This window comes from Triticum dicoccoides, chromosome 1B (genome assembly GCF_002162155.2).
Source record: "Triticum dicoccoides isolate Atlit2015 ecotype Zavitan chromosome 1B, WEW_v2.0, whole genome shotgun sequence".
NCBI lineage: Eukaryota > Viridiplantae > Streptophyta > Magnoliopsida > Poales > Poaceae > Triticum > Triticum dicoccoides.
Window position 1 is genome coordinate 702,704,911 of NC_041381.1, and position 23,655 is coordinate 702,728,565.

The 23,655-nt window shown below is 44.4% G+C and overlaps 1 long non-coding RNA gene across 1 annotated transcript; it reads left to right on the forward strand.

Annotated features, from left to right (window-relative positions):
• Positions 1 to 3,148: 3,148 nt before the first annotated feature.
• On the forward strand, positions 3,149 to 5,669 carry LOC119313977. Its single transcript, XR_005152224.1, has 3 exons — positions 3,149 to 3,705; positions 3,792 to 4,029; positions 5,404 to 5,669. It is a non-coding gene; the product is annotated as an uncharacterized LOC119313977 (long non-coding RNA).
• Positions 5,670 to 23,655: the final 17,986 nt, after the last annotated feature.

A 23,655-nucleotide genomic window follows, 5' to 3' on the forward strand; every position in this document is an offset into this window, starting at 1 on the left:
GAATGTCTCACAACCAACACCATTATTCACACATACACATGTATACATATACAATTTCTCCTACATATGTTGCCTTGGTACCTCCGGAGCACGATGACAAGTGGTTCATGGGGGCGGTAGCGGGTAATAGTATTCTCCTTCGGGATTTATGACCTGGTCGAGCAAAAATCCGGCTATTTCCTCTTGAAGTGCTAGTATGCGGTCCGATGGTAGGAGCTTATCCCGCACCTCTCTGAATTGTTAAGAAGGAGATCGATATGCATGTGTGTTAGTTGTGTGACTACATATCGATAATGGTGTGAATAGTGTTCTGACAAACGTACCCAGTCCTGTCTATCAGATCTGCTTCTTTCGGACGTCATCATGCGAATGTTCTCGCAAACGTAGAATGCACACAGATTATTCCCCGACGCCTGCTTCAGGGTCTTTACGAGAATGGAATTGAATCAGATAATGAACTCGGGAGAGCATCGGTCATCATACATCCATTGTCGGTTCATCTTCATTACACAACACCGAATAGACCAAATTAATACAAGTTCATACAAAAAGTTCATACATAAAGTTCATATACAACACTTAATTAAATGCAACATATAAATAACTCTCTAGCTAAAGAATTTAAATGCAACAACAAATGCGATAAAGATCGCAACTAAGGTAACAATTAATCCAACAGCATAATGATACCAAGCCACACTATCAATGGCATATTTTCTAATCTTTCTAATCTTCAACCTCATTTTCTCCATCTTGATCTTGTGATCATCGACGACATCGGCAACATGCAACTCCAATTCCATCTTCTCCCCCTCAATTCTTTTCAATTTTTCTTTCAAATACTCGTTTTCTCTTTCAACTAAATTTAACCTCTCGACAATAGGGTCGGCTGGAATTTCCGGTTCACATACCTCCTAGATAAAAATATCGATGTCAACTTGATGGGCATAATTTGTCATAAACACGAAATGCAACAACTAGTTTTAAATGAGAATATACCACATCTGAATCATAACAAGGACGAGGGCCGACGGGGACGGATATCAAAACCATGGCACTATGTATGACAAACAACGTATGGATAAGATAATTATACGAGTAACTATATATCCAAATCACACAAACATCAATTTGGTAATGTAAAACATTCATGAACAAGAGCCTCATCACAAGGTGGTGCCCGCGACGGGACGGTGCGGGCGATCGACGGTGGTTACGACGGAGATTTAGAAGGCACTAAGTAAATCACACCTACATATGCAAACTAAGTGTTATTTTTGACCTCAAATTGCATATAAATCAAATACTAGCAAATATAATTCCTCCCAAATTAATCACTATACAAAGCATTGCAAGAGCTAATCTAGCAATGAGAGTTGAAAGGACAAAGTTGCTAACCTTTGTGATCATTTGAATGGATGGGGGCCTTCAAATCTTGACAAATTTTGGGCAAAATTTGTGAGGAGCTCGAGGAAGAGAGGGGAAGAACAGAGGAAGTGAGGGGAAAGGGGAAGAACAGAGTGGCTCGGGTGGACGAAGGGTTTATGTAGGTGGACCTTTAGTACCGGTTCGTGCCAAGAACCGGTACTAAAGGTGCTAGAGGGGCCCAGACTGACAACACCCTGCCACCATTCTTTTTAGTACCGGTTCGTGCCACGAACCGGTACTAAAGGTTCGCCACGAACTCGTACTAATGAGAACGGCCGGCTAGCCGTTGGAACCGGCACTATTGGACACATTAGTGCCGGCTCAAAATCAAACCGGCACTAATGTGTCTCATATCAGGTCCTTTTTCTACTAGTGATAGGTCAAGCTCCTATACATGTTCTATACTTTTGTTGGTCGTAAACACCACGTAATATTAGCCCATTGCACAATTGATTCTAAGATATCTTAAGGCAAGCATTATTATTGCCGCTTAATTAGTATTGGAGGATCTACACACACACACACACACACACAAGAACTCTCTCAATTCCAGACGCAGAAAAAGAAAGAAAGAAAGAAAGAAGAAAATGATACTACAACAAGTTAACCGGTTAGAGTTGCAATATTCACTAGATGACCCGTTGCGCCCATGGCGCAAAGGCCGAGAGCAAGCCAACCATTGAAAGAGTGTGTATCAAAATATGTAGATACAGAAGAAAACATATGAAAATAAGTACAAATTGATGATAGATAGATGGTTGCTGATGATACATGTTTTCTAAGAAGCTTACGAACGATCATTTACAATGTTATGAGTAAGGCATGTAGATAGGCGGAGCTACGCTAGACAGATGTATTGCTGGATGTTTAGAACGATTTCTTTGAGGCAAGTCTTCATAGCTGTTGTTCTTCATTTCCTGCATTGCTCAGAGCAAAAATTCATTCGTTATCATCATCCAGACTCCAATAATACTTGTTTGTTTTCTGTATAACGGCTTCTAATTTTAAACTTATATCATTAAGACGATCAAAAACATATCTTATCTGTGAGAAAATATGTTTCAGATTGTTGGCTTTGGGTGTTGATCTTGTTGTGAAGTTTGTATCTATTATGCGGTAAAGTTCCTTCACTTCACCATCATGTGTCTATGTTGCTTGATTCAAGACTTTTAGAATATCTACTTCCCGTGCTCTCGCCCTTTTCTCCATGACTCTAGATGACCCGTTGCGTCCATGGCGCAAAAAGGTAGAGGTAGCCGAGTATTCAAACAATACATATGAGATTGATTCAGGACCAACTCCAGGCGAAAGCGACGTGTGTTTGCATGTGCATCAACAGAGCATCCAGAAGCAGCATTGTTAGATTCTAACCCAAGCATCCAACATGATTGAATAGAAGGTCGAGTCAACTAAAACAAATTTTAATAAAAGCTAACATAACAAAATCAGGAAAGGCTAAAAAATGGCATAAAGCTATTTATAGAACAACACTTTTCATCAAGACCATTTTTTAAAACCTGTTCATAACATGAATTGCATGGTTCAACAACTCGATAAATGTCGAGCTGCTTTTTTTGTAACCTTGTTCATCAATCAGATTTATGAATCTTAGTGTAAAGTGAAATTTGGACAATAAGGCACATCCATTTGGACAACAACGTTAAACATAACAGTGTGAAAAGTAACAAACCAAGGACAAATTCTTCTGATCTTATTAGGATGGAAGAGCTATCATAAATAAGTGCAGTTCATTACATTAGAACCTTTCTCTGGATGTGTTCTCATCATAAAAACATGTGAAATAATAAGATCTATGCATACTGCATATATACTGAAATTTCATAGTTATATTATATAAGTAGATATTCTAAAAATTTAGAGCATGGCAACCCTGAGAAGCTTATGAAGGAGTAAAGGAGGAAGAGATATTCCAGCCGATTTCATTTGTTTTTATTTTCTTCCAGCCCTTTGCCACTTAGCAGTGGGCCTTCCAGGTCAGGACAAAATCGCCTTATCACCATCTCGCAGGGACACGCCACACGCGCCCGTGAACCATGCTCCTTCACCTTATCTCTTACTCCAGCCCACTACCCTCACTTCATTTCCTCTTCTCTGGATCCCCTTCCTCGTCTAGCTCACTGGGGGTGCAGGTCGCAGTTGCAACACCAGCCGCAGGAATCGGCGGGATACGCTAGCCCTCAGTCCGGATCGACGTCCATGCCTCCGGCTCCGACATGCACGCCCGCTAGACACCGCCGTGAACCACCTTGTTTCCCGGTGCGTTCTTGCTTCTAGGTAGTTCCCCTAGCTCCATTGTTACTCCTGCCGTTCCTTTAATGGTGATTCGGGGCACCGACATGCAGCAGCCTCTTGGACCGAGGTTGTCTTCGTCGGTTCCGTCGGCCGCCACTGCAGCACCGCGGTCATCCTCCTCACCGAACAACTCCAGGGACCATGACGGGCTCCGTGTTGTCCCGCATCTCCTTTGGACCATGGACTCGAAGCCGCGGGTCCCTCCTACTTCTTCCCTGACGTTGACTTCCATTGTCGCTGTCCGGAGCTCGTTGCTCTGCTCCGTCCAACCTTGCCACTTACAGCATGGTGAGAAATCGCCTCTGCATGTTGTTGGCTGCATGCTGCTGATGTTGTTTGCTGTTTGCTGCCACTGGTTGCTTTGCTCCTGTCCCTTCTTTGCTGTTGGCTGCTTTGCTCCTGTCCCTTGTTTGCTATTGGCTGCTTTGCTCCTGTCCCTTCTTTGCTGCTGGCTGCTTGTTGCTTGCTGTTGATGCTTGATAGATCATAGAAAGAGAGATTGATTTGCTATGAAAAAACATGGTCATATTCAACATTGTTTAATTTGCTCGTCACACTATCAGACAAAGGCTAGACTTGCCTGTGTATAAAAGTTTTCATTTTAACATTTGATTTATCAGGAAAATCACATAAAAATGCTCAACCCGTTGACTTGCAATATGTATACAGACTCGTAAAGTATTTTCAGCATTGATCATCACCAGTTTAGAAAGACAAAGTAGCAGATAAAACTAACAGCGATTCGAAAAAAATAGATAAAACAAACAGCGAACCTTTGAAGCAGAAAGTATGTAAATAAGCTATAAAGTACGAAAGCAGCAGCTCCACTCCAGCATGATTAGTTAGATAGTAAGTAGATAGATATTTCTGTGAGTACCTTGGTGATTGCAGATCTGTCAGAGATTATATGCACAGTTAAAAAATCTGATTGCAGCTAATATGAGAGTGCATCATCTGGATACAGGCACGATATCACCAAATTATCCATCACTGAGAGCACACATATACATACATAATATTAGATGAGAATAAATTGGCCTTCATTAAAGAAGCCGGAGAATACACCCCGCTTAATTAGTCAAAAATAGAAGAGATGAGAATGAAACTATAAACCAAATAGTATGAAAGAGCTTGATTGTTAATACTCAAAAGAACATCTATGTTTTTACTTTTTTTCATCTATGAAGAACTAATATAGCATTATCAGTTGAAAAACTTATTAAAAAAACACATTCTAAACAAGGTGTGATGCATGATTTGTCAACTCGTAGTTCACAGGGTATCAGTGTAAGATCTCAGAGTTGAACTTGTAAAATCCATAACAAAATCATTCTAGTTTGGTTTGGAGTAGTACTAAGCTTATATATGTTGGTTGCTCCTGGGTCCCCTTTCTCGTACTACTCCATATCCCCTTTCTAAGGAATAGACATATATATGCTTATTCAGTACTGTTGCTTGGAAATAAAGGAAGATGCACTTTAACAAAATGTCTTTAAATCTTTGAAAATTCATAACTTGCATTCTAGGACCCTAAGAAAATGTTATTCCCAATTTCAGTAACTTCATTTTCAACTTTCTGGATGACATCACATACAATTCATGCACTGTACACATTCTGGAAATTCATGAATATTGATTTTCCTCCGTTTGGTTCTTTTCCAGGGTTTCTTAATCGTTTAAATAGAGTCCGGCAATGAGGGGTATTATGAGTTCGATCCACAGCTTCATCAGGACGCTGACCAGGAAGGCAAGCATCATGAATTCCCTATCTTATGTTTTACTTATGTTGAAGGATTATACTATCTTGTTGCCCATGTTGGTTACCATGCCGTACCTTTCTTTGCAATATCCACATTTAGGACATGGGTAGGAGTTGCTTGCTGTTCATGATCAGCGGGTTGTGACATATATTAATTCCGGCAATTTGTAGTCATCTTAAAATAGTACAGTTATGATATCTTCAGACCAGAAAATGCCAAACGGAGACCGAGCTCCATGGAGGCCTTTATTCGATAACTTCAAAATTCAAACTTTTCAGTTTCAAAAAATTCTGAAAATAAACACACATATACCTAGATACATAATGTACATGTGTGCAAATTATCAGGTCAAAACACATTAAAATGTGAGCTACACAAAAAAGAAAATTCTGGTGCTTTTTAGCATGTGTACTGTTCATCTTCAAAGTCTATGATTTTTCTTTGTGCAGCTTGCAATTCAAGCTATTTCATAGTGAAATTTTTCGCACATACACTTAACATCCTTGCATACATGTGCATGTTTTCAGAATTTTTTTAAACTGAAATTTATGAATTTGAATTTTCCAAAATAAAGGGCTCCATGGAGCTCGGTCTCCAAAATGCCCTACTCCTTCAGACCTTATTAACAAAATTCAAACTAAAAGATAAGCACCTCAATAGCTATGTTTCAGAATAGCAGCTCAAGCACAAGCAACATTGAGAAAGATCTTGAGGGTACTAAACTTGTTAACAACCATTTTGTTCTTCAGATAAATGTAAATAGATTCAGACCTTCAAGAACAGAAGATGTCGATACATCTCTGGATCCAATAATGCAAATCATTGGAGAAGTTAAGACCTTACTGAGTGACTGGTAGTGAAAATACGATGCAGCGAAAAATAGATGCACATATATTATTCCTATTCTACAACAGAGAAAAATAAAACAACCAACCGAAGGGACATATAACTCTTTGTGTGTTGGTTGGAGGCTATACTACTAATTTCTGATGAGTGAGAACTCATGACAAAAGAAATTTAATATTATCATTGCTGTAAATGCAGATGAAATAAAGGTCCACATTCAGTATGATTTTCTTAATTTATTTTCAGAAATTTAACAAGGAAAGCCATAGAAATTGGAAAACACGTCAAACCACATTTTTTACGTGTGAGCTTGTCAATTAAGTTCATTTGTGGCACCGTCCTTCCAAATCTCACCTTGGCCACTTGCCTCATCAGTGACCATGGATACTTATTGAATGTAACGAGCAATCCATGTTAACATGTGATATAAATGGGGGGGTGGGGGGGCAGGTAGGTTCGTACCATTGATAATGTGTTTCCCATCGGCTAAAGTGATCCTCTTCCGTGCATATTTAGGTGATGAACAAAGATGGTTTAAAAGGATAAATCAGTAGGAGAAATTAAGTGATAAACAATATTCTTTTTCTTTGTGTAAATTTACCTTCTTTGTTGATTTCCCTATGATATATGGTTCGTGAAATCATTTGTTTCTTTGCGTCCTTACATCGATTAGCACTAACATGGACAATGTCAGATTCCACCTCCTTTTCTTTGATAACAAATAGAGTGTTAGACTGCAAATAGAGCAGAAAATAAAAGACTTACTGGACCTGAGAGCATAAGATTCTTTCTATTGGATGATTAATTAACTTGCATGCATCGACGAGGAACAAGAACAGCCAGTCAATTAACCGCGTGCATTAGTGAGCAACCGAACAAAAAGAATAGTGGTATAAGGAAGAAAAGAAAAGACCTACCAAACAGGAAAACCACATCTTAAATTTATTAGATAGCTAATTAACTTGCATGCATCAGTGGACAACAAAATAGCTAATGAACCTGAAAAGGAACCTGCCCTACCCGACCCTGAAACCAGAGGTTAATTTTACTGGATAGTTAATTAACTTGCATGCACGAGTGAGCAACAAAACAATTAATTGACCTGACAATGGGCTTTTATGTAGCAATGAGCAATAGTACGACTAAGCAACAAACAGAAGACCTATTGGACCCTGGAACCGAAGGTTAATTTTATTGTGTAGTGAACTAACTTGCATGCATTGCCTAGCAACAAAATAGCCAATTACATTCTGAAGAACACATACTAAACCAACAACGGCAAGTACTGCGTCAAACCTGGAAGTGCACATATTAAAGTAGGAGTTTATCTACGCATAAGAAAGCACATACATAAAAGTAGCAACTGAGTTGGGCACACACGAACATTGACAAAGCAAATAAGGAGCAGGCACACAAGACTAAAATGCAACAGAATGTCATGTTGCAAGACAATAAAAGAACCGGCTGAAAAGAGTCATATAGATGCATGTGTATTAATTGGCTACAATCTTGATGGCATGCAGCTTTGTAAACTTCTATATAGAACAAATTTGGTAGCTAAATTAACAACCAAGAGTACAGTGCCGATCCATATTATCCCACTAGTAGAAAAACACCTAATAGTCCCGGTTCATAAGGGCCTTTAGTCCTGGTTCATGAACCGGGACTAATGGGTCGTTACTAATACCTCCACCCATTAGTCCCGGTTCAAATACGAACCGGGACCAATGTGCCTCCACGTGGCCCTGTGCACCGAGCCCAGTGAGGGGGCCTTTGGTCCCGGTTGGTGGCTCCAACCGGGACCAAAAGGCATCCAAGCGTCAGCATTCCAGTGGCTGGGGTTTTTTTTTTTAAAGGAGGGGAGGTTGGGGGTTTTGGGGGGTTAATTTCGGTGTTTCATATATTGTGTTAGATAGCTAATTAATAGAGAGAAGTGTCCTCTCTTATGTCCGTGCTTGGTCGACGCTACGTACTATATATACATAAGTGATCGAGAGAACCATTCAGTACAGAAGTTCGTCATGCATACCGAGAGAAGTGATCGATCGACCTCTCCTTCTCCGAGAGATTGGTCGAACAACAAGTTTTCGTATTATGTATCCGACGCTACTGGCTACATACATGTATAATATGTATAAGATCTCTTAATTACAAACCCCTAGCATTTGAAATCAATTTCCACATGGTATTCTCCGGCTTTACTGATGACGTGGTCAAGAAAGAATCCCGCCAATTCCTCTTGAATTGCTTTCATGCAATCTGGTTCTAGGAGTTCATTCCGCATCTGCCACGTCTAATTTGAAGAAGGGGGTTAATTAATACATATATATGAATGAAACTCAACAGAAATGATGGTGTAATAAAATGAAATTGTGAATATTATTGCTTACGCACTTCATATTGTCTTCTAGAGTAGCCCCGCTTGTTTTTCAAAGTCGCGGTGTGGATGAACTCGCACACGTAGTATCCACAGAAATCATTCCCTTCCTCCTGCCACAAGCACTTTACGAGAAATAGAGGTCAATCAAACTGATAATGACGCATTATAAATGGCATTGATGAAAGTATAACTATAGAATCAACGGGACATGCGCGCAACTAGCTAGCCAGTAGTACTTACTTTTGGGTATTTATATCGCAGCTCCTTCGGCAGTCCCAGAGCTTCTGCGGTGAACTGTTTCCAAACCCTGCAAGACAAACAAAATAATTATTATTACTTGAGATATCAGGAAATGAACAAAAAGTTGCCGATATGGTGCGATAATGATCGATTGAACTTACTTGCTGAGCATTTCAGTGATGTCCGCAAAGGTTTTGGGATCTTTCCATCTCGAGTCTAAGACGGTTACTAGTCCATGCTCAAGCTTAATCTCCAGAAGAATATAGTGGTACCTGCGCACGCATGCATAACTCATCAATTACATTACTATAAGCTCGCTTGAGTAATAAGGGAAACCGAATATGCACACGACAGTAACACTCACGGGCCGTTGTAAGGAAAGAGTATGGTATCTTTGTTTTGATTTTTGATCAACGATTGTAGCAAGTTGTCCTCGGCCTCTTTGACGTTCTTTTCAACCAGAAATACATCTATCATATTTGTGTTAATGAACCCAATATCATAAATTTCTTGTTTTTTGCACTCGATGATCTTCAATCTGCATAATATATTGAGAATAATTAATTATAAATACATGCAATGAAAGAGTCGAGCTATATATAGAGACTTAATGACAGAAACAGTACTTACAGGCAGTAGCAAAAGACCATTAATTTATCGAGGGCCTTTTGATTGAAGAACTCAAAGAACTCCTCAAATGGAACAGTCAACAGATCATTTGTAACGAGATCGTGCTCCTCTTTAATATGCAGATACAAAGCATTCTTACCCTCAGACTCTCTACAGGTTTCCATGTACCAATTATGGAATCTTCGCATCATTGTTGTCAGAGATTTTTCATCTTTGACGAGAGGCTTCCCGTACTCGTATCTATGTTCGTCCACCTCCAAGAAATCAGGAAGTGCATCGCCAGGCAGGTAATCATCAAGATTGCCATAACCGGCCACCGTCCCCGGAGCATTAGACACATTGAGCGGGGGGCACGATTGCTGTGCTTGTTCGCCGAGCTGGGCAATTTTTTTCCCCTTTGCTCGTTCTTTTGACCTTTTAGCACTGACAGTAGTTCCCGACCGCTGGGCTTGGAGATATGTCTGTTCAGTAATGCGCTCATGGTTGGTTCTCGGCGGAGACTTTGGTGGTTTCCTCGGGGCATCGATAGTGCGCTTTGCTTTCACCGGATCTACCTTCTCCTCCGGAGGTGGATGTCTCTTTGCTTTCACCCCTTCAAAGAACTCCTTCACGTGGGTCTGCACAATCGTATCGTTTTCCTCCTTGGACCTCTCGTACGGTAACTTCTCTAGAGGCTTGAGAGATGATGGACCATATTTGTATTGCCTCCCGCCTCTAGTTGTGCTGCTAGACGCCGGAGCAGACGGAGCGGCTGCGGCGTCTGTCTTCTTTCGTGCTTGCTTACGAGGCGGAGGAGAAGGAGTACGACGCGCCGGAGCAGCCGGGGCGGCGGCGGGCCTCTTCCACCCTTGCTGGCGAGGCGGAGAAGGAGGATGCTACTGGCTGCTCGGGAGCGCCGGCGCAGGCAGAGAAGGAGGCGGAGTGCCGCCATGCGCCGGAGAAGGAGGCGGAGTGCCGCCACGCGTGCCCTGATCGTCACTCGCCGGAGGAGGAGGCGGTGGAGGAGGCAAAGTGCCCTGACTCGCCGGAGCAGGAGGAGGAGGCGGAGGTGTCTAGTTCAGAAGGTTGATGAGCTCCTTCTTCCATAGACATGGAGTCTTCAGAGCAGAACCCAGCCTAGTCTCCCCTTCACTGGTAGGGTGGTCAAGCACGAGGTCCTCAAATCCCTCTGTTATTTCATCCACCATCACCTTAGCATATCCTTTTGGAATCGGCTGGCAGTGATAAGTTGTGCCGGGTCCACTAGGATAAACTTGGCCAACAGCCGCCTTGACCTTCAAAGTCATCCATCGCGCCATCATGTGGCAATTTTGAGACTCCGTGATACCATCCACGGGATAGCTGGCAGGAGCCGTCAAGACATGCTCCGGCTGAAGCAGCTCGGTGGAAGCTACGCTGCTTCTCCGCTGAGATGGCGGGGTAGCTTCGGGGGAAGCTTCGGCAGGTCGTTTGCTGCGATCTGCTGCTTCTCGTTCCTCTTCTCGATCCTCTAGCCCCATTACCCTTTCGTGCAGCGCCTGCAGTTGGTCCTGCTCTAGTTTCTTCCTCCTCTCGTGGGTTTTGTAACCCCCTGCGTCCGGAAAACCAACCTTCCACGGAATGGAGCCTGGCGTGCCTCGTGTCCGTCCAGGGTGCTCAGGATTCCCAAGGGCCATTGTGAGCTCGTCCTTCTCCCTGTTTGGAAGGAACGTCCCTCGCTGCGCTGCATCGATATAGTGTCGAAGGTTCTTGACTGGTATTTCTAGTTGCTCGTCCGTCCACTGGCAAAACCCTGTTACAGGGTCCAAGGTTCCGCCAGACCCGAAGAACCAAGTCCGGCAATGGTCTGGCCATCTCATTGTCTCTGGTTCGATCCCTTTTTCAAGCAGATCATTCTCAGCCTTGGACCACTTAGGCCGGGCTTGCAGGTAGCCACCTGACACCGTGCGATGGTGAAGCGTCTTCTTCGCAGCATTTTTCTTGTTTGTCTCCGACATCTTCTTACTCTTTTCCGATGTCTTGTGGGCCACAAATGCGGGCCAGTGATCTTTGATCTTCTCATATTTGTCGATGAATTCTGGTGTCTTTTTATTTTTGACAAACTGGTTCAGCTCTTTCCTTCACCTCCTCATTAGGGTTGCCATCTTCTTAAGAGCACAAGGCTTGATTAATTCCTCTTTAATTGGCTTCTCCGGATCCTCCTCTGGCGGTAGGGTGAAATTTGCCTTCAGCTGAGTCCAAAGATCTTCTTTCTGCATATCATTGACATAAGACACCTCAGGGTCTTCCTCCTTAGGCTTATACCATTGCTGGATGCTGATCGGAATCTTGTCCCTAACAAGAACCCCGCACTGAGAAGAAAATGCCTTCCTTGTCCGGATGGGTTCAATCGGTTCGCCGTCGGGCACGATTTCTATGATATCAAATTTTTCATCCGAGCTCAACTTTTTCTTCGGGCCTCGTCTCCTTACCGAAGTTGTGCTCAATCCGGAGGGCTAGAAATTATAAGGAAGAAAGACGAGAGTAATTAATATGTGTACATATACCAAAACAATGGAAGCATCAATTAACTAGTCAGCACGGGCTTAACTAATATATATATACCTGGCCGGGCTCGGTTCGGTCACCGGAGCAGTCAGCACGGTCTCCTTCTTGTTCCTCCATTGTGTCATCGGAGCCATCATGAACATAGTCATGTTCTTGTACCGGCATTAATGGGCCGAAGCCATCATGAACATAGCCCTCTTCTTCACCCCGTTCTTCCAGCTGACCAACGGAGTCGAGGAGAAATGACGCAACTTCATCCCTTCCATTTGCGATTATGTCCCTCAATATCGCTTCTATTTCTTCATCTCGGCAGTGCTCCATAGTTTCTGCAAATATTTACAACATGTTTATATATGGTACAGATGGCAAACGTAGAACTAGCCAGCTAATCACAATAAGGAATCATGTTAGTGGCCTCGACGCTGCTTCTCTAGGGTTTGGGGTCGCCTCGACACAACAACGCTTCGAGAGAGTTAATTTGTCGGGTAGGGGCGCGGCGGGAGGGGGTAGGAGACCAACATCGTTTTCTCTCTAGGGTTTGGGTGTCCTCGAGAGTTTTGGTCGAGTGAGAGGGCCGAGGGGGGGGGGTATTTATATCGACCGCCCCTCATGTCGAAGTTATCTCGAGGGGGTTATATCGACAATGACGCGACAACGACGAGAAAGGAAAATAATTAAGGAAAAGGAAGAAAAGAGGAAGAAGGAAGAAGGAAGAAGAAGAAAAAAAAGAGGAGAAGAAGAAAGGAATAGAGGAGAAGAAGAAAAAATAGAAAATTTTCTATTTTTTCTTCTTCTCCTCTATTCCTTTCTTCTTCTCCTCTTCTTTTTCTTCTTTTTTCCTCTTCTTATTTATTTCTCCTCTTCTTCCTCTCGTCTTCTTCATCTTCTTATTTTCCTTTTTCCTCTCATTCTTTTTCTTGTTCTTTCTTCCTTCTTCCTTCAATCCTAGAGGGCACCGCGGAAGAGGATGCAGTCATCAATCCTAGAGGGCATACGACCTTCTTTGCTGCGTATGTACTGTCGGGCAATTCATTATCCTTTGGAAGCTTCTTCTTCAATATTTTCAGTAGCTTCTCAAATCCTTTGTCAGGCACAGCATTCTCTGCCTTCCACTGCAGCAATTCCAGTACGGTACCGAGCTTTGTGTTGCCATCTTCGCAATTGGGGTACAACCCTTTTTTGTGGTCCTCTAACATGCGATCGAACTTCAGCTTCTCCTTTTGACTTTCGCATTGCGTCCTTGCATCGACAATGACCCGGCGGAGATCATCATCATCGGGCACATCATCTGGTTCCTCTTGATCTTTAGCAGCTTCGCCCGTTGCAGCATCATCGTGCACATCGTCTGGTTCCTCTTGATCTTCAGTAGCATCACCGTATTCAGGGGGCACATAGTTGTCATCATACTCTTCTTCTTCGCCGTCTTCCATCATAACCCCTATTTCTCCGTGCCTCGTCCAAACATTATAGTGTGGCATGAAACCCTTGTAAAGCAGGTGGGTGTGGAGGATTTTCCGGTCAGAGTAAGACTTCGTATTCCCACATATAGGGCATGGACAACACATAAAACCATTCTGCTTGTTTGCCTCAGCCACTTCGAGAAAATCATGCACGCCCTTAATGTACTCGGAGGTGTGTCTTGAACCGTACATCCATTTCCGGTTCATCTGCGTGCATTATATATAATTAAGTGTGTCAAAAATCATTACAGAACATCATGAATAGATAATTAAGTGACCAAATTAATAGAAGTTCATCATCACATTAAAACCAAAGTACATACATAGTTCTCATCTAACAACATAAAGCTCTGCAGAGCATCTAAATTAATTAAACCATACACTGAAACTATGTAAAACATTTCAATGCGAAAACAAATGCGATCATAATCACAACCAATATAACAACTAATCCAACGGCATAATGATACCAAGCCTCGGTATGAATGGCATATTTTCTAATCTTTCTAATCTTCAAGCGCATTGCATCCATCTTGATCTTGTGATCATCGACGACATCCGCAACATGCAACTCCAATATCATCTTCTCCTCCTCAATTTTTCTAATTTTTTCCTTCAACAAATTATTTTCTTCTTCAACTAAATTTAACCTCTCGACAATAGGGTCGGTTGGAATTTCCGGTTCAACAACCTCCTAGATAAATAAAATCTATGTCACGTTGGTCGGCATAATTGTCATAAACAATAAATGAACCAATAGTTATGAAAAGATAATATATACCACATCTGAATCATAGACAGGACGAGGGCCGACGGGGGCGGATACCTCGCACTATATAAGATGCAATAATAAAAGTAAGAAAATTATACAAGTATCTATATAAACATACAAGTAAGAGTTTTTTTTCCTTTCAGAAAGAAGATAAGAACAAGAGGCTCACCACGGTGGTGCCGGCGACGAGATCGGCGCGGGCGATCGACGGCGGTGAAGACGGGGACGGGACGTGACGGACCGCTAAACCTAGACAAATATTGAGAAAAATGGAGCTTGGAGGTGGAGCTTGGAGAGGAGAAAGCTTAAGTAGTGTGGCTCGGGCATTCCATCGAACACCTAGTGTGCATAGAAGGTGAGCTAGAGCACCACAAAGCTCTCTCCTCGCCGGCCATGAAAAACAGAGCAGTGAGAGTGCTCTGCTCGCGGGGTATATATAGGCAATTAATTGGTCCCGGTTCGTGGCTTGAACCGGGACTAAAGGGAAGCCTTTGGTCCCGGTTCATTCCCCCAACCGGGACCAATGGTGGTGGGCCAGGAGCAAGGCACATTGGTCCCGGTTCGTCCCACCAACTGGGACCAAAAGGTCCAGACGAACCGGGACCAATGGCCCACGTGGCCCGGCCGGCCCCCGGGGCTCACGAACCGGGTCCAATGCCCCCATTGGTCCCGGTTCTGGATTGAACCGGGACTAATGGGCTGACCCGACCTGGACCATTTCCCCCTTTTCTACTAGTGTCCAATATATGCTAGCTAGCTGCACTAACAAACAAGTCCACTCCAAATTGAGACGACGCAAATCATGTTTGGGAGCTATAGCTGCTAGTGGACGCATGGGAGTATACTGTCCCACCACAGCCAGCTTAATTTGGAAAAGCCAAACAAGTTTATTAGAACCAAGCTTCTACGATTATATAAGTGAACACCTATAAACTGATTTATCTTGAACTGAACAACGAATTTTACCTACAACTAAAGAAAAGAAAACTCAATGCTTCTTTCTTGTCGTTCTTTTTTATATCTATTACTGCCCTCTTCCCTTTATGGGTAAATGAAGATCAGCTAGTCAGTTAGAAGAAGCCATCCAACTGATGAGGGGGGGGGGGGTAATAATGCTTTCAGATAAATAAACAATCCAATCTGTCGCCAACAGGATAAAATAGAAGCAACATGACCAAAATTCAGTATTATTTAAGTAGTAAAAGTAAGCCACTAAGTAGCAGATGTCAAACGAGTTGACAATCAATCTGCGCATCCTGGACAATGCTGGTGAGGATAGTGATCATGAAGAGATACAAAATTTTGCAGCAGAGCATGAGGCGGCCTCAAGCGATAGCTTGACGTATGCCCACACCTAGAGATTTTTTTTTCAAATGTTAGAACCAAGGCCTCCTCCAACTCATTAAAAACCATATGATAAGTAATTCAGATGCAAAGAAATCTTAATAACTGAACTGAATCCCTTTGACTGTGGTACATACTCGATGTGTGCCTTTGCATCTTGTCAGATTTTGGCCTGCGCCTTTGTGATGCACTCGACGCAATCGGAAGACCACTTGTGATGTAGACGGAGCATGCGAAACCTTAGAAAAGTTCCTACAAGCAAAAACAGAGATCAAATTCTTCCCTTCATTCATTTTCCCCAAAGTGGGTCTAAACTGGTAAGCAAATTCAAACTCCGGTAGACTATCAATTTGAAAATAATTCATCATGGGCAGCTCTCACTTTAACATATATAGATCAAGCTTCAATACAGTTTTGATTTGCAAAACATAGAGAGTATGCTTTACTATTCTCTTAATTTTACTTTAGAGACCATCCAACGAACAAGCCATGTAATAGATTACTTAAAATGAACTAAAGGTTACAAAATCATTTAAAGGACAATTAGGCCTGCAATAAATTCCCCATTGCAATATTCTAGTGCAAGAAAATAGATGGTTCAAAGAAGTTGAATACAAACATGATAGAATAAACCATAACATCAGAACTAAAATGCGGGAACAAAGGCGGCTGTGTGAGAAATAGGATTCACCTTTTTCTTTATCAAACTCTTCCACAATATTCTTTCTCTTCTGTTCTGTCTAAAATATGGAAAACCATAAATTGAGAAATTGGAATCCCCATTGGATGATTCTAGTGCAAGAAATAGACGTTCAAGGAAGTTGAATACAAACATATGGATACAATAAACCATAAGATCAAAACTAAAATGTGGGGACAAACATGGCTGTGTGAGAAAGAGGATTCACCTTGTTCTTCTTTTCTATCTCAAATCTGGAAAATTATAAATTAAGAAACTGAATCGGAATCATCATACAACTGAGGTAAAAACTGGGGGAGGAAGATGGGGAGGCTGCAGATGGGCAACCTAGATTGGTGACGATGTGGGAAGTGATGGCCAGCGTGACGCAAGCACCGCCTAGAGCCCTGGCTGCGCTGCTCCCTCCCCCCATTGTCGTCCTGCTGTGCTCCTCCCTGCCCATCATGAACACCATATCCCCCTGCTCTCACATGGCGCCGATCTGCGCCGGATCTGGAACAACAACTCCCAGCAGAGAAGAAAGAACGTGGGGGTGTTGTCCTGCGGGAAGAGAGATAGGAGAGGTGGCAGCGACCATGCCTTGGGATTTCGAGAGCGGGGGAGGAGAGGGGCGAGGGAGAAGAAGATGTGCGGTGGTGGTGGAGAGCATTGGAGGAGGGAGCGCGGGGCTCGAGGACGGAGGGACTGGTGGCTCGAGGGAGGAGGGGGTGCGGGGCTTGAGAACGGAAAGGATTGGCTAGGTTTTCACCGCACACCTCGCTGGTTGCATATTTCTGGTACGTAGAATCACACGCAAACCCACCTGATTGCCTGGACCCTACATTTAACCAGTCCCACCAGTCATTCTCTCGTGGAGCTACTGCAAATGTGCAAAACAACCAACGGTTGACCAAATGCCACCAAGTAAAATCGCACTACAGTGAAAAAATCGAACGGGCCAGAAGCATTAGCGCTCGCAAGTGCTCTCGCTAGGCGGGTAGCCTAGCGGGGTTTATATGTTCGATGTGTCATCCGGCCTTTGCGGCCTCCCAACAAACACCATGCACATATACCTTGATGCAATGCAGCGGCTCTTCCCTGCCCTGCTCTCCCTTGGTTTCCCTGGCTATTATTAGTATTTACATCAACCAAGAAGGACTCGGGGACCACTGGAACAGCTGAGCTCTTCGGCTTCGTTGACCGACTCCGCCTCCACTTCCTGGTGGACCTGTTGTTTACCTTCGGATTCGTGAGGAGTTAGCCTAGGATTCTAGTCTGGTGCGGGTGTCGATTTGTACTTGTGCTACACGAGTTTGTTCGCATTCGTGGCGCACGTCTTGTAAATATTTCTCTCCTTCTATAAAAATATGATACGTCATTGGCGTACTCTCGAAAAAAAAACCTTAGGGACTAGAGTAAGTATTTGGCAGCGGTGAACAGATCTTGTCGCTCAGGGACCGCCTCCACTTCCCAGCCATGTTTCTCTTGCGACAAGATCCGTGTGGCGGCAGCAGAAGAGCGCACCTTCCGCCTCCACTTGCCGACGGAACAGGCAGAGTTACGACAAGAAGTCAATATAAGAAGAGGCAGAGTTACGACAAGAAGTCAGGAACAGGTGTAGTAACAAACCTTCAACAGGCTTCGCAGAGACTCTAGATGTTTTCTCGGGGTGCTGCGGTTATGCTGGTTGCCATTCGGAACCCTGTTGCTCGGACATTTACTGAAGCCATTGTTAGACAACGTTACATACTGTCACGATCCCAACCAGGAGGTGGTGTTCGGCTGGTGTTAGGCATAGAGATAGATTTGGTTGTTAGTTTAAACATATTACAATTGTAACTATCTCTATCTCCTTCTCCCTCCTTCTCCAAGTAATCTCTCCTGAGATTCCCTCTCTGTAACGATCTTCTGATCTCCCTGTACCGATCGTTGGGGTCGCGTCCCCCTCTTCATATAACGTGAACCACGTCCCTCGAGAGAGGTAAGACGTTTTCCGCTATCGCACATGGTAGTCAAAGCCTTCCTTTTCCCATCTGAAGCTTCTGTCGAATCCATCTAAGCCTAGCCATGTCTTCCTCCTCCGCCTCTGGTGCCTTCTCCTCAAACCTCAATAACCAGGTCACGGAGAAGCTGTCCCGCACGAACTACGTGCTATGGCGAACGCAGATCACCCCCCAACTGCATGGCGCCGGCGTCTACGGCTACGTCAACGGCACCACACCGGAGCCGGCAAAACTCCTCATCACCACCAAAGAAGGCAAGGAGACTTGATCACCCAACCCTCTCCACCCTCTCTGGGTCCGGGAGGACCAGCAGGTCCTTGGCTTCCTGCTGGCCAACCTCACAAAGGAGGTTCTGGTGATGGTGACCACGGTCACAACGGCGAGCGCGCTCTGGATGACGCTCGCTGCCATGTTCTCGTCGCACTCCGCGAGCCGCATCAACAACATCCGCACCTCCCTCATCAACGCGCAGAAGGGTAATCTCTCGGTTGCCTCTTACTTTGCTGCCATGCGAGGATTTGCATATGAACTAGCCGCGGCGGGCAAGGCCATCCAGGATGACGAACTAGTCTCCTACATCATCCACGGGCTAGACGCCGATTACCAGCCTCTGGTGTCTGCTCTCGACGCTCGTGTGACCTCCGTCACACTCGATGAACTCTACGCCATGCTCTCAAACTTCGACCAGCGTGTGGCTCATTACCACGGGTCCGGCGGCGGCGGCTTCAGATCTTCAGCCAACATGGCGTCGCGTGGGCGGGGTGGCGGCTCCCGTTCACGTGGCCCTCCTCGAAACAAAGGGCGATCTGGTGGCGGCGGCGGCAGTGACCGCGGCTCCTCTCCTCAGCGCGCGGGCGGCAGAGGCCGCGGCCGTCGCGGTCGTGGCAGCGGCAACAGAACGTGCCCCGGCACTCCACGATGCCAAATCTGCAGGAAACCTGGACACACAGCAAAGGATTGCTGGTACAGGTACAACGAGGATGCTGATGATTCCCAGGACGATGACAAGGTTGCTGCGGCGGCTGATGGGTCCTACGGCATCGACACAAATTGGTACGTCGACAGTGGGGCCACAAACCACATCACCAATGAACTCGAGAAGGTGACCATGAAGGAAAAATATCGCGGCAAGGATCAAATCCACACTGCTAGCGGAGAAGGTATGAGTATATGTCATGTTGGTCACTCAATATTTCGTACCCCTAGACGTAAACTACATCTTAGAAAAAATTTGCATGTCCCTAGTGCACATAAAAATCTTCTTTATGTTCATCGAATTGCCATCGATAATCATGTTTTTCTCGAGTTTCACCCTTACTTCTTTTTGATCAAGGATCAGGCAACGAGGGAAATACTCTATCGAGGTAGATGTGTTCGAGGGCTCTATCCGTTGATTCCAGAATTTAGAAGATTCAATAAACAAGCTTGTGGTGCTATCAAGCTTACGTCCACACAGTGGCACGATCGTTTAGGACATGCCTCTTTTTCTTTAGTTGAAAAGTTGCTTAGGAAAAATAAGCTCCCGTTTGTTGGTGAGCGTCTTGTTGAAACAATTTGTGATTCATGTCAACGAGCAAAAAGTCATCAATTACCATACCCTGTTTCTACTAGTGTTTCTACCAAACCTCTCCAACTTATTTTTTCTGATGTTTGGGGTCCAGCCCCACACTCTGTTGGTAGACATACGTATTATGTCAGTTTTATTGATGACTATAGTAAATTCTCTTGGATCTATCTTCTCAAACGAAGATCAGATGTGTTTCACGTTTTCCAAAACTTCCAAGCTCTTGTTGAACGCAAGTTTGATAGCAAAATAATTGCTATCCAATCAGACTGGGGGGGAGTACGAAAAGTTGAACTCCTTCCAAAACCTTGGTATCTCTCACCAAGTATCATGCCCACATGCTCACCAACAAAACGGCTCAGCTGAACGCAAGCATAGACACATCGTAGAGGTAGGCCTTGCTCTTTTGGCAGGAGCCTCCATGCCTCTCAAGTTTTGGGATGAAGCATTCCTCACTGCTGTTCACATTATCAACATGCTACCCAGTCGTGTCATTAATAATGAAACTCCGGTAGAATGCCTCCTTCACACAAAACCAGACTACAAATCTCTTCGAGTGTTTGGGTGTGCATGTTGGCCAAATCTTCGTCCCTACAACAATCGCAAACTCATGTTTCGATCAAAACAGTGTGTCTTCCTAGGATACAGCGCCCAGCATAAAGGTGTCAAATGTCTAGATGTCTCCACTGGTCGCGTTTACATCTCACGTGACGTCGTATTCGATGAAACCAAATTCCCATTTGCTAATCTTCACCCCAATGCTGGCGCTCTTCTTCGCAAAGAAATCCTTCTTCTGCCTTCCCATCTCACTAGTTTTGATCAAGGGGGGCAAAATATTGATGATCAATTAGTGACTAACTCATCTAATGATCTGCATGAGCTTTGTGTTGATGATACAGGAGAAATTCGTGAAGAAATTTCTACTGAAAAAAATTCAGATGGACCATATCTTATGTGTCCCACCAGAGGAGACAGATCCTCCTCGGGATCCGCCCAGGAGCAGCGAATCAGATCCGCTCCGGGATCGGAGCCCAAGGCAGGTGCAGGCGAGCATGCGGTCTCCCCTGATTCCCGCAACGCCGGTCCCATGAGCGACACGCGGGCCTCGTCCGCTGGCTGCGCTGGCTTCCCTGCTCCGCGCCAATCGCCGCCCTCCACTTGGCCGGCTCCGGGTGGCCCAGACGCTGCGCGCCACCCCACCCAACCGGTGACGTACAAGAGGCGTACAGGTACGCGGTCCAGGGAGGGCGCAGGGCCTGGCGCGGGCCTGACCGCCCTTGGCGCGGCCCCTGGCGCGGAAACTCGCGTGGATCCAGGCGCAGATCCGACCGGCGCGGAAACTCAAGTGGATGTGGCAGCTCCGGGATCTTCTATGGCTGCTTCAGGCGTCCCGCCTCGTGTTTCAACCGCAGAAGATCCGACGCTGCTGGGTGGCGCTGCTGCTACTGCTGCCGAATCCTCCTTGGGTTCTGGTCCAGCCAATGATTTGGGGACTACGGGATCCTCTGTGGCAGCAGATATGAGTGCTCGCAGCCACGTCGTACACATCTTCAACAAGGGAAAATTCAACCTATCAACTACAAGCATATATCCAAGTATGGTATGGTCTGTTCCACAGGTGAACTAGATGAACCTAACACCCTTGAAGCAACATTGTGTGATGATAGGTGGAAGAAAGCCATGAATGAAGAGTACATGGCATTGAAGAAAAACAAAACATGGCATTTGGTTCCCCCACAGCAAGGTAAAAATTTAATTGATTGCAAGTGGGTTTTCAGGATTAAAAGAAAAGCTGATGGAACTATTGATCGCTATAAGGCTAGGCTAGTAGCAAAAGGTTTTAAACAGAGATATGGTATAGACTATGAGGACACGTTTAGTCCGGTGGTAAAGGCTGCCACCATTCGTCTTGTCCTATCTATTGCTGTTTCCAGAGGATGGAGTCTCAGACAGCTTGATGTTCAGAACGCATTTCTCCATGGTGTTCTGGAAGAGGAAGTGTACATGAAACAACCTCCTGGGTTTGAGAGTAAGAATGCTCCTTCATATGTATGCAAGCTTGATAAGGCGCTATATGGGTTGAAACAGGCTCCAAGGGCATGGTATGCTCGTCTCTGTCACAAAATGCAAGCACTTGGTTTTGTTCCCTCTAAATCTGACACATCATTGTTCATCTACAACAAGTCCAACACATGCATATTTGTTCTCATATATGTTGATGATATTATTGTAACCAGCTCATCTGATGAAGCTATCAGAGGACTTCTTAAGGATCTAAGTGCAGAATTTGCTCTAAAGGATCTTGGTGACTTGCACTATTTTCTTGGGATTGAGGTGAAGAAGCACAAAGATGGACTTCTGCTCTCTAAAGAAAAATATGCCACTGATTTGGTTAAGAAGGCTGGGTTACAGGGATGCAAGCCTTCCCTCACTCCATTGTCTAGTTCAGAAAAACTATCTCTTGCAGAAGGTGAGCCCTTGAATCAAGAGGACAACACGAAATACAGGAGTTTGGTAGGATCTCTTCAGTATCTTACGCTTACCAGACCAGATCTGTCTATTGCTGTTAACAAAGTCTGACAGTTTCTTCATGCACCTACCAATGTTCATTTGACAGCTGCAAAACGTATAGTTCAGTATGTGAAGCATACTCTAAACTTGGGACTGAACTTTAGCAAATCACCCTTTACTCTTGTCAGTGCATTCTCTGACTCAGATTGGGCAGGCTGTCTTGATGACGGACGCTCCACTGGTGGCTTTGCAGTATTCTTTGGACCAAATTTGATATCATGGTGTGCACGTAAACAGGCCACTGTGTCCAGGTCGAGTACAGAGGCAGAATACAAGGCATTGGCTAATGCTACAGCTGAAATAATATGGGTTCAGTCTATGTTGAAGGAACTTGGTGTACAAAGTAAGCAAGCTCCCTGCTTATGGTGTGACAATCTTGGTGCTACATATCTCTCTGCAAATCCGGTGTTTCATGCCAGGACAAAGCACATAGAGATTGATTTTCACTTTGTCAGAGAAAGATTTGCTCAGAAACAACTTGACATTCGCTTTGTGCATTCCAGAGATCAACTTGCAGATGGATTCACAAAGCCCTTGCCCACAAGAAGCTTTGAAGACTTCAAGCATAATCTCAACTTGATGAAGTTGTGATTAAGGGAGGGTGTTGGACAACGTTACATACTGTCACGATCCCAACCAGGAGGTGGTGTTCGGCTGGTGTTAGGCATAGAGATAGATTTTGTTGTTAGTTTAAACATATTACAATTGTAACTATCTCTATCTCCTTCTCCCTCCTTCTCCAAGTAATCTCTCCTGAGATTCCCTCTCTGTAACGATCTTCTGATCTCCCTGTACCGATCGTTGGGGTCGCGTCCCCCTCTCCATATAACGTGAACCACGTCCCTCGAGATAGGTAAGACGTTTTCCGCTATCGCACAGCCATCTCGGTGTGCGCCATGCATGATGCCTTCATCGCTCAGCTCAGATAACCACTCTCCATACTGTCGTCCCTCATGGCACCTCAGGTGTTTCCCAGGTCATCATATTCCTCATCGGGCCTGTTGCAGTCCTCGTCGACAGACCCTTCCACCTGCCAATCAAAAACACCCACAGATATGTATGTTTAGCAATTGAGTACAAGAATTTGTCAAGCATTTTTTTGCCAAAAAGGAAAAAATAAGGCTTTCTCAGCTCAAAAT